We start from the raw sequence: 13,467 nt of genomic DNA on the forward strand, positions 1-13,467 counted from the left end.
CAAAAGATAGCGGCAAAGATGCCAGTGCCATCATCATTGATTTAAAAAAACTATTTCTTCAAGATTACCGGATAACAGCTCAATATTTACTGCGGAAGTTGAGGCTATTCGAACAGCCTTGACATATATTAAGAAACAATCTGCATGTTTTCTCTTAATCGTTTTCTCCGATTCTTTATCATACCTGCAGGCATGTCAACTTGACAAGACTGTCATCTCGAATCATCTGTTATTTCTTGATATTTTAAAACTTTACAATAATCTTACTACTGGCTTATACGACATCGTTCTGTGTTAGTTGTCTAGTCATGTTGGTATTGCTGGTAACGGACGAGCTGATGCTGTAGCTGAAGCAGCTCTTGATAAATCAATGTCTCATCTTTCCATTCCCTACAGTGATTTTTGACAATTCATCAAGGACTATATTCGTAGTTTCATGCAGAAAAGATGTGACACCCAAGTAGGTAAAAAAAAACTTCATAAATTTAAACCCAAATTAGATTACACCTACCTTGGTTGCCAGTCAGGACATGACGGAGTTCTTCTGCGACGATGTCGCATTGGCCACAGTCGCTACACCAATGAATATTTATTGAAAGGTAAGAATTCTCCGTTTTGTGTCCCTTGTGATGAGAGAATTACAGTCAAGCATATTTTGCTTGGCTATATAGACTTTTCTCTCACAAGGGATACCCATTATGATTATTCAACGTCTTTAAAGGATCTTTTCATAAATGTCAATGATCATGTAATTCTCGACTCTTTAAAAGAAATAGAATTATTTGATAAGTTTTGAATTTTGAATTGTTTTAAATAAGTGTGATGTTACTAAGAACTAAAATTATTGAAGGCTGTGCCACTCAGGGGGTTATTGCCCCCCTGACAGTGGCACTTGAGTCCATCTATATTGAATGGGTTACTTGTCCTGAATGTCAGAGGGTCAACAGTCGGGTCATCATTGATTGTGAAGAAATAAAATGAATATTTGAAGGTTAGCACTTCATTCTACCATCTACCTACTAGTTACCTTGATCTTCGGTTGAAGACATTCGAGATTTAATCAAACGGAGATCGACAACTGGGAGTAACGCTCCCACATATGTTGTGAAAATCAATGCTGACCTAATGCTAATCTAAGGACGAAAACCGATCGACACGTGAGGACATTGATTAAATATTGAAAACTACAGCTCTTTCGTCCTGGTTATCCAAGTAAAGGTACAATAGAGTGACTTAGGTACCGACAATTTGAATCATGTTGGTTTCTATCTCTTAAAACAAATGTGAAGATCCGGGGTAGAATAGGCCTTCAGAAACCCAAGCTTGCTATAAAAGGTGACTATACTTGTCGTAAGAGGCGACTAACGGGAACGGGTGGTTTGGCTCGCTGACTTGGTTGATGCGTGTCATCGTATCCCAAATGCTCATGTTGTCAATCACTGGATTGTCTGGTCCAGACTAGATTATTTACGGACTGTCGACATGTAGCTGTAATATTGCAGCGTGCGGCGTTAAACTACAAATAAACAAAGAAACAAACAAAACAAATGTCTGAATCATCTCTTACCCACGCTTTAAACAGTTTATCCGTCATCTCACGGTGTGTCAGCTTGATGTTGAGGGACAAAAGACTACTGCTGTTGAGTTTAATTTTGTTTAAGGCGCCGCAATTCGCTTTTAACAGTTGCCTTCTGTAGACGTGCCAGAAACCATGACCGAGATTCGCACCGATCATATTCCAAGGTTGGTTAGCATCATACCCCTGCCCGTACGTCTGGGATCTGCATCACTTTCCTCCCACAAGCTGACATGCCATGATATTACTGAAAAATTGTCCAAAGCGGTGTTAAATACGCTCACTCAGTATCCAGTTCTATGTCTCTCCCCACAAACACCTTATTGAATCTCATCGCATTATTTTACTTGACATCTGCTAAAACAACATTAGAACAAGGGACATGGCAACATCATCCAAATATTTAACGTAATGTAAATCTAAATTTGTGTTTCTGTTCGTGACAAAGGCTTTGGATATCAGCAAAACATTAGTTAATCGAGTGACATTATCATAGATTAGTTACATCTCATTTCTGATATGATAAATACCTGGAACCCATTCACCAGTGCTTTTTTTCTGAAGTGACGGCACCATCTATTTACCACCTACTTAACACAGATGTTCCTTTCCTGTGTGTGATTTGACAGGAGGGCTAATTTAACGCTGTTTGATTCGGGCTTAAAACGAATCCATGGAAGCAAATGGTCCTTGGTATTTATCGTATTAGAATGCAGGTATTACACTCCAGTTATTCGAAGATTCCATCATCAAGGTATAAACAGAACACCATATGACAAGTAAGGACCCGTTTTGGACCACAGGACCTATGAGCAAGTCTTTGGACCAAGCTGACTATCCTACTAGATGTGAGGTGAGGTGAAATGGGGTTTAACATCGCGTCCAAGATTATTACACTTTTATATGATGCCGATTTACAGTGTTAGCACACTGAGATACCATGCCACAGTTAAACATGAATACCCCATTAAGACATAGTATACTGACTCCGAGCCGACCAGTCCTTGTTTAAGCCCCTCAATGCCGAGAGCCAGACAAAAGTTTCATCTTTTGACGTCTTTTGGTATGTCGCGACCGGGGATCGTACCCCGCACTTTCCACTCTCGAGGCGGACGCTCTACCACTAGACCACAGAGGCGTTTCTAATTACGAGATGTAGAAGACAGTACAGACATTCAATGAATGACATCTTATGTCACAGAATTGGTCATACATAGGGCTTTTTTAAGCTGAAAAAAATCGTGCGCCCATTTGTGTCATTCTTGTGTACTTGAACATGCTAGCAAAACAAAACTTGATAGTGTATGAAAAAAGATGTGTTGTCAACCCTGTGATTGTATCTGGTAATTGTCATACCTTTTTAACAAAGTTTTTCTGTAAATACAAACAATTTCATTTCTGGTGGGCCAACAGTTGCCCGTGCCCTACCTCGTGCTTTCATTTAGTAATATATACATTGTAGTTTTCCACATACATTTTACATAAAACATAATATGCTATGTATAATACTCACCGTTTTTACCATAGTTGTATGGATAATACAAAACAGGAACCAACTTTGCAATGAACCCATCTTTACCCTTCAGACAGCAACCACACAATAGACACTTACGCCCAGCGGAGCAGAAATGCATTTTCTGTCATCAACCAGTAGCAGGCAATCAAGGACACAAGAAACTAAATATAGATGCAAGCAGTGACATAGGTCTCCAAGTTATACTTCTACGTATCGGATTATCCACTTTGACATATATGGAGGTCCTTTTGTACAGTCAACATTTGGCTATACAGAAAACAAAAGCCCTGAACCTAAATTCCGTTATGGCTTAAGCTTACTTAGAATTTATACAGTCTTTCGTATGGTCTTATTAAATAAATCCTGGTTTCGGAAAACACACATTAGATGTTAAAGCTTAATGGTTCAAGCTCTTTTTTAGAAAGTTATAAGTAATTCCATTTTGGATCATGTCACTACAGGTTTCGGAAAACGCATTCTTACTGCATAGGAATTTCAAGTCACATGGTTCGAGCTAAATTTGAAGCTAATCCGATGGGAATTTATGGCTTCCCACCTAAAAATATCCTACCACTGTAACTGTAGAGGGTTTGCGTTTTGAAGAAAGTAAAATTCACTCTTAGTCCAATATGGCTGCCATACAACGTGACCAGTGACCAAACTCTGAGAACATAAAATGTCAAGCATCTAACGCTGCAGACACAAGTACAGTTTGACATATATTGGACGAGTGGATGTGGCTCAATAAGGCAAGATATGCATTAAGAATATTAAGTCCTTTTTAATCATTTGTCCTTGGCCATTGGGCCTATGGCCTAGGGAGAATAGTGGTATCTTGTTCTCAACGGTCTACATAGACGAAAAGAATTGGACAGAATCGGGCCATTGTTTTTTCTGGTTCAAAATGATAATAATAAAGATCATCATCATCTTGTCAGACAATAGATCCAACTACTCTCACTCTTCCCTCAAGCGCTTATATTTACCAATCATAATGGGAGGGCGTGGTTTGATTAACGTGAAGACTCTTCATGATAGTGTATTGTGCACTTTTGCACACATTTATTTTCTGATGAACCTCTTGTCCAGCATGTCAAGACTCATGATGAAAACAAGGCATTCCACAGTCTTGTTAAACGAGCCAAGGATGTGCGACATAATCTCAATGTCGGTGTTGATTTTGTTGATGGTTCTGTACTGCTGGACGGTACAGAAATGAGTGTCAACCAAGCAAAGTGTCATATCAAATCGGCCAAGACTCAGTTTTCCAAGGACAGGCTATCTGAACGACCACTGCATCGAGTTTATGTCGAGTGTGTTAGGAGTAACAGCAACCCTGTATACTCCTTCGCGTGGATGAAGTCGGCTGGCCTGAAAAGTGGAACAGTAGGCTTTCTGTTTGCTGCTCAGTCACTTCCCACCAATCCCCTTCAATGTGTGATTTTGCATTGAAATGTAAATATGAAATGTATTTTGCAATGGATTTAATGAGACTGTCAAACACATTGTCACTGGATGCCCAGCTTTGGCACAAACACAGTATCTTAAGCGACATGATGGTGTAGCTCGATCATGTTATTACCGTCTTCGCAATGATTGTGGTTTTGACACAGAGGTCCAACAACAAACCTTAAACGGCGTTAAACAACAAACATACAAACAAACTAATGCTTAATTGTTGACACGATTGATACAATAAAGTATAGATCCTTGATGCGTGAATTGTATATTGTGAATACATGTTGACAATTTTTTCATCTTGTTATCCTATTTTATATATTGAGTACGTGATATTTTAACCGAGCCTTTTTACTGTCCTTTTTACATCAAAATATTTATATGATGATATGATGACTTGTCACCTCCTGGTCAAATAACAATTTAATTTGAATTACAAATTAAGTTTGTTTTATTGCGTTCAAAAGATTGATTTGGTTGGGGTAAGTACAAAATTTTCATTCGCTTCATTGTATTATGGGTTTTTTATACTTTTTTTTATATGTTGCCTTTTTCCACAAACCGACTGTTGTAGTTTCTGACCAGTTTGTAGTGTATACGTTCAATTCATCTTGATCCTTCCTTGTTACTGTCGCCTAAAGTTAGTTTGTCGTGTATTTATTTAGGAAATGAACGAGGAGTGGGAGTAGGAGTTTGATGTTGTTTTTTCTACCTGCATTGTTTTAAGAGTCGTATATTTCTTGTATGAGATATCAACATAATGTAGTCTTTTTAAGGATGTTGATTAAATTTGCAAGGTTTAAATCTAGTGTTTTATTCGACTTAAATATACTAGGAATATATCACCATGGGTAATATGATCAAAATAATATATAAATTATTCCCAAAGATATTGAAAAGTAATATTGCCTCGGGATCAATTAATAACAATTGTTCGCTCCGTATGTTTCACATGTCCTAAAAAGATTTTTTAAGGAAAGACAGTTTATACAATGCTTGAAACAGTTACATAAATAATATTTTAGTTCTAACAAAAGTCTTGTTTTTCATCCCTATCGATTATCGCATCTTCCACCGGGCGTGAAGGCGGCAACGGATTGATTGCTTTGTTCACAGAAATTAATGCATTTTTGTACTTTTGTTGAACGGATTGGTGTTGAGTATCTATTGTTCATTATATGGAAAGAATTTGTGGTCCAAAACATACTTCAATTACATTCTTGTCATTTCAAATTTAGCATGCTAGAACAAGTGACTAATCACCCTATTTTCTATATATCGAGTCATGTTCAGATATCTGGATTAACAACTGATCAGACTGTGTTTAGATTAACGATGGTGTTTGAATAAATGGGATAAAAAATTCAAATATGTTTGGTCCAAGACACGTTGTTATCCGCCGCCACGAAAGTCTGAGTGTCGTAGAAAACCAAGTGAGCGAGAGAGTCAGAAATAAAAATATATAACCTCCAATACCAGGCAAATGGAAACGGCATGAATGACGTTTGAGGGGAAGTTGAACACATAGTACTTCAGCAATATCTCCAGGTCTGCCACCACCGCTAACTGTGCCATAAGTTAGGAGATGTCGAGACGTGAACAAGACACACATCCACTTCAACATATGGCTCCATATCTACGAATTCACATCAAAACTCCAAATAAATATCCTCACATCCACATCACAGCAAAGACGTCCGTACCCACACCCAGAATTCCACATCATTATATACATTAACATCCACAATCACAGTTCCATATTGACATCCCCATTCATATTCATATCCTCTAGTCCGCATCCATAACAACTTACACGCCCACGTCCATAACATAACAATGTTCTCATGTGTTGTCAAGTGAACAATTGACTTGCCTTTTCATGCGTTTGTGATGGGTGCCACTTGTGGGGCAAGATGCGCTGTCGTTTTCGCGAACACCTTGTATCATCGCTATTTGCTAATGATTCATAAACACCTCACAAGGGTTTGGACAAGCATGAGGGTACTGGTACACTGGAACCAACCTGAAGTATTGATGAATACCGCCGTTTGGGGTTGTATGTTTAATGAGCTTTCGTTTTGATAACGAGTGAGTATGGTTTTATGCCGCTTTTAGCAATATTTCAGCAAGTGCACGGCGGGGGACACAGGAAAATGGGCTTCACACATTGTACCCATTGGGGAAATCGAACCCGTCTTCGGCGTGACGAGCCAACGCTTTAACCACTAGGCTACCCCACCTCCCCGTTCTGATAACGAACCCTTATAGGTTATCGACAGCCAGTGCCACATGCATCGTTGCGTGGGCTATCAACAGATCGATAGTTTCATGCATTTGAGTGAAAAGGCAAGCCATGTAATTTTGAGGTATCGAATGGGACAACAACATGAATACTAAACGCTTTGCTTTATTATTTACTGTTTAATGTAAAATGTAAGAGAGATCAAATAATTTCATATCAAAAGTAAAATGTTAGTTTTGTATGGTAGATATTCTTAAACATGTCGTCATTTGGACATAAATAAAAAGTAAATCATTATTCGTATTATTGTCATTTTTATCTTTCGGAACTGTCGATAGAGTATTGGTTTTTATCATATTACTGCATCCACATACATAATTGCAGCACTTCCAAGCATTGATTCACATCCACATATAAAGACTTGGTTATTGTTTCAAAGCTTTATCAAAGGTAACAGCATCAAAGGTAACAAAAAACTACTTTTATACAATTAATATTGAATTCTTTTCAGAAAACACATTCTGTTTGTCTACTATCGATGTCAGGCCTGGGCTTGCCGAGGCATTGATTAGGATAGGGACAATCATGATCTTAAACCAGAAGGTGTGGAAAGATGTTTCAACGGTGGAGTGAGATTGTTATTATGCAATCTCTTTTGAAAGCACTTCATCTTTGAATTCATTTTGACATACCATAAATGAGTGTATGCAGATTTGACATTTTATGTCATTGAACTGATTTACCCAACAATCTAGATTTGTTTAAGACAAAGGACAATGTAGAAGCATTCAATGTGTGATTGTTATTAAAACCTGTACTTTGTTATTTCTACATACCATTAATGAGTGTAAAAATTCTCGTTCTTTTTTAGGATACCTTGTTATAGATTTGCCCTTATTACATCGTATTTCTACATTTCATAACCTTCCTAAATGTTTTCCCAATGGTCCATTTGAAGAGATTCAACTGTTCCAAAGACTATTTTGTTTATGCCTCCTATAAATTCTAATTTATCATTATCCATACATCATCAAACAGAATATGTCAAATAAATCCAAATATGATTGTTTTATGTTTCCCTCAAAATATTGACATGGAACATGTGGAATAAACTGATACTAATGAAACGACAGACGACAAAGGTTCTTTCTAGAAAAACAGACGACAAAAGTTCTTTCCAGAAAAACGCGTTCACAGAATGACCATGCATAAAATTCAGTCTCTCTGTTATGGCATGGATTCGTGTTGGGCACACGTGATCGTAAACCAAACGCTGAGGAAGCAATCAAAGACAGGGTGAGATTGTTAATCAAACTCGTGTGAAAACACTTCATCTACAATTTGAAATACCATAAATAATTTTATAATTGTTTACCTAAATCGCCTAAGGGCCTTTAAAAACAAATGTCTGAATTGTGATTCTTCACCATGTTGTTTTTATCAACTTGGTCTTTCTGAACAAATAACTGGAATACTGTTAAAAGCGGCGTTAAACCCAACTCACTCACTCACTCACTTTATGAACAAGTGCGTTTTGCGCGTAAATAGCAATCTTTCCCAGGCTTCAAAGATGTTCCATTGTTCTGTAGAAATCTTTCTCATTCGGCCGATTAATTGTCATAGTTGTAGTCCAACGTCGAATATTCTATACTTAATGAAAAAAGCACCAATATATTTTGTATGACGTATTCGTAAAGTAAAGCGCATTATTTTACGTCGTTCGGCATTTCTTCTCCACTTTTAAAAATATTTGACAGGAAACGAATGGAACTGCATTAGGGTGTGTCTCTTTGTGCAACATCTTTGAAAAAGTCTTACGCGTTACACAGTTGAAACAAATTAATTCCTTTTTGTTTCCTGTCACGTAAACGGATGTTGATGTGATGTTGCTGGGTTTTCGGATAAAGGAGGTTCGGACTGACGAGGTTTCACAATAACGTAATGCTATCTACGCATGTACGAAATATTGTTAAAAGTCTAAAGGCATTTGTTTTTTATCCCGACATTGTGTGGTCATATTTTCATGCAGAGAAATACAAAATTTCATGGTAGACACAATTTTATGGATAACTTCTTTAATACTGTAAAAAGCGACGTTTCTGTATAGATCCTTTTATAGTTGTCAAGCAGGACTTTAAAACAAAATTTACACTAAAAATTTGATTTGACCCCAAAAATCAAACGTTCTCAAAACTTTACTAGGCTGAAAATACTTGCCGAAACACTGAAAACACTGAACACCATCAAACATGGGTGTATACTTTTGCCCGGCACTGTAAATAACGCAAAACAGAGAAGCTAAAGATTTGGATCGCATTTGTATTCAGCGTCGTCAAATCTAGAACTAACATATCTCCTGAGTTGAGTCCCTAAGTCGATCAAGAAACTCAGGTTCGAATCCCGACCCGGCCTGGTTACGATAAGCTTTTAGGTATTCCAGCAACTATATCCGAGTTCGTGGGCGTCACCAAAGTAGTAAACGTCTTAGACCTGCATCACATCAGACTTTCCTCCAACACAAAGATTGATTGATTGTTTGTTGTTTAACGCCGCACTCAGCAATATTCCAGCTATATGGCGGCGGTCTGTAAATAATCGAGTCAGGACCAGACAATCGAGTGATTGACATCATGAGCATTGATCCACGCAATTGGGATCGATGACATACATCAACCAAGTCAGTGAGCCTGACCACCCGATCCCGATGCTCGCGAAAGGGTCAAACATGTCATGCTCTACTAGTTGCACCCGCCATTCACGCACTTTTCATGGAAAAGTAAGTGCCATTTAACAAAGAGGTGTGAAAATTCCATGTTCATGTCCAAGTAGGGAATATCATAGCGCATCGTTTTTGACAAGCGAAGTGTCATATACTGTAAAGGACCACACACAAATAAAGGAATAATTGAATAATATTGAAACACACACGTTTTGGGGTATAAAGGACAAGGCACCACAATGGGTCAAATAAGTGACAGCAGCAATCAGGAACTTTAACATAATTAATCATAGCGCACTCACGAACGACCAAAATGTTGTCACAGTGTTTCTGGCTGGAATTCGGTGTTTACAACTAGATATCCAATCCACACTAAGTCAGGTCGAAAATGCCTGAAATCGCCCGCCTTTCGATATTATACAGGTACAGCCAGCCTGTACCATACTGAAACTTCTCCAATGATCAAGCCTGCCATGTTGCTGTAGAAAAGGGCTGTAACTCTCAATTCAACTCGCCTACACACAACTACTGCGAGTGCCGACTGCCGCATAACACTATAGCATTAATTAATTGTTAAAGATTGTCTCATTTTTCATTATAAGTTAGGATATGTCAAAATGTTATTAAACCAGTACCTAACGCTCTGTAAATATATTCACAAATTGTCAGCTGAAGTGAGAGGAACAATAAACATGCAAATCGAAGGCTATTGGTGATTAAAGCTACAAACCCGTTTCCATAATCATAGAAATCTCAGCTAAAAGCAGAGTCGAATGTATGATTCCGAGCAAATCTCAGATTCACACTGATTATGGCTTATCAACATCGTAGCCATGCTGACGCGTTTCACCAAAATGGTCAGTTCGAAATGTTTTGTACATCTGAGGCTTATGCCTACATCACTTTGGTATTTTCCCCAACACTAAGCTGGAGCGCCGTGATTTGATTGAAATGCTGTTCAAAACGGTGTCAAACGCAATCCACTCACTCTATGTGAGAAAATATCATCAGCGTAATCCCCAAGTCCTTCAGTTCTAGCATTTTAATCGCCACCTTTATGTTCTCTGTCCATCATGTTGTGACAGTATTCTCCTTCTGTTGCCATTACTTACTCATGTTATCCCACTCATGTATGCAATTGATGTTACTGTTAAGCCATACTGTTAATCCTACAACTACTATATATATATTCTGTGCAATGCTCCTCATTTAGTCTTGCTTGACAACGGTATAAGGATCTATACCGAAACGTCGCCCTTACAGTATTGAAGAAGTCGTTATCCATAAATTGTTTCCACTTTGTCATCCATCAACAAAAAGTGTCTTGTATTCATGACCATTCTTGCATAAACATTTTGCATCTTGCATCAATCACACATAACCAAATCTATAACTAAACAATATAAAATAAATCTCACAAATGAAACCCATTATTTATAACCTAATTCATGATATTTACATAGATTGAAATAACAATGCTTTGGATATTTACCCAGTGGCTTTCTTAATAGCTTAATCCAATATTTAATTACTCCCACAAACTATGTTACTACATTCTCGTTCTTCCCGGTTCACGTAATACAGCAGAAGATTTGTATCCTATTATACAAGTGCAAGTATATTTACATTATTTAGAATGTATTTGGAATCCCAACCCTTTGTAATATTTCTGAAAACCATATTTCATCACAATATAGCATAATAGGGAAACTATTACAATACAAGATTTTAAAATATGTATAAACGTTTACATCTGGATATTTGAACATCATCAGCTTTGTTTGCCTGTTTAGCTGAAGTAACACAAGCTTGAGCAAATATATTTCTACGTAAAATTAAAATACCAAGATATGTATAGTATGACACCCCTTCAATCTGTTCACCATTAAGAAACCATTTTTCATGTTGTGATATAGTCCCTTCTTATTAAATACCCTAACTTTACTCTTATTAATGTTTACTGTTAATCCCCATTTATAGCAGTATCTTTCTAAGTATTTACACGTCATCAGGAAAATATATTTCATCAATATTACAATCACTGAAGATACATTGAGTATCATCACTCTTCATATAATTTCTTGTTCATCTATGTACATAAAAAACAGTAACGGTGAAAACATGTTTCTGTGTCTAACACCACGTGAGGTGTCAAACAAATCTGTAAAATATAAACAGTTAAGCTTCACAGAAGCTTTTACGTTGCTATAAACACATTTTAAGGACATTGAATACATAAAGAGGAATGATATATTAACAAGACATATAAGCCAATAAAAACATAATCCAACATAAATCCATGTACCATGTCTTTGCGTATTATAGGAAGTTGTGGTGACAAAAACCTATATTTTGTGTTGTGTTGTGGGGTGTTGTAAAACAATTAGTCGGGTAGGACAGTTATGGCGACACGACAAGCTAAGGACGGAAAAGTCGCTGAGCTCCTACTTTTCAGCTTGCTTCCAGAATGATTGTTAAGTATTTGTTTACTGCATTAAGAAAAGCCGTTTGTTCTTTTGGGGTCATCTCCTGCAAGTGAAGTCCAAACAAAGAATCTGGTTACAACAATTCAGATGTTCAGAAACAGAAATGCTAAAATTATTAATGACTTATGCTAAAATTAGGTAAGTTTGGTGCCTAATTATTTGAATAGGTCGAAGAGATGATGGGAAAGTCACAGAAGAGTTTTCCTGTTTGGGAAAGTTACGTCTTGACGAGTCTTCATTCGATATTCAGAACAAGATCATCCATGATACGACAATACTCTATTGTTTATATTCATCTCAAATTTCGACAAGGCATCTCTTTTTCAAACTCTTCGATGACTCTCTCAGTGCTCAAAGGAATGTCTCTGTGCACATAGGGGCGATCATTCTCACAATCTGATATCCCGCTACAAAAACATGTAGTAAAAAAAAATTAATGTTCCTATTGTGCCTATGGATGGTAAGTGTCATATCGCTATATCGCTCTGGATAAGATGAAAGGGCCTTCCCAAAGGGGCCTGGGGTGACGTGTCAGCTTTTCATTGGCCGAGCTGAGGGTACCTTGAAGTCAAACGACTGGACGTATTATCACTTCACTTAGATAACTGTGCTTATGAATCTTGAAATTATGCATTTTATGCAAATTATGAGTATTCTACATGCATCATTGGGTCTGTTTACCCCAATGTAGAAGTTCAAATCACTCAAATATGTCATCAGAGACCAACAGTGTATTGATATTCTATGTCTAGCCATCAAACTCTTGGCGGCCGTCTTGGAATTTTGGGCCACCAGGGTATCTGGTAACAGAGTTTCTATTTAAAAGTGTTAACTATACTTAAGTGAGTTAGTGAGGCAAGTTACATGCATATAAGTCCTAGCACACTGTTTTAGAGTTAAAAGATTCAACAATGTAAAGACACATTTAGAAAACCTGTCGGCCAACTTGAATTTTTGTAGATTTGTCAATAGTCGAAAACGTTCAGTAGTTGTGAATATCTTTTTAGAAACATAATATGGCTGTTTCGCAATACAACACATGCTTTTTTCATCAAAACATTGAACCTCATCTGAAATATGGAAGATATATTGATAACTGGTGGCCATATTGGATTATGCAAATTAGACTTAATTCCCAAACTGGGATTGCGTGAGACTTTAAGTATGTTGTTTTCGGGACCTTGTAGTAATGCACTGTGATGAAATAAGTTCTGTTGCAATTTGTTCCATGTTGAGTGCAAAAATGGCCTAGATTGCCTGGACTGTAAGAATAGGTCTTCAGCAACCCATGCTTGCCCTAAAAGGCGACTAACGGGATCGGGGAGTCGCGGACTTCGTTGATGCATGTCATCGTATCCCAATTGCGTGGATCGGTGCTTATGATTATTTACAGATCGCCGTTATATAGCTGGAATATTGCTGAATGATGCGTTAAACAAGAAACAAATAAATAAGTTACGCCGTTCGTAG

The sequence above is a fragment of the Haliotis cracherodii genome, unplaced genomic scaffold, assembly GCF_022045235.1.
Source record: "Haliotis cracherodii isolate W230 unplaced genomic scaffold, xgHalCrac1.p SCAF_10, whole genome shotgun sequence".
In the NCBI taxonomy this organism is placed as follows: domain Eukaryota; kingdom Metazoa; phylum Mollusca; class Gastropoda; order Lepetellida; family Haliotidae; genus Haliotis; species Haliotis cracherodii.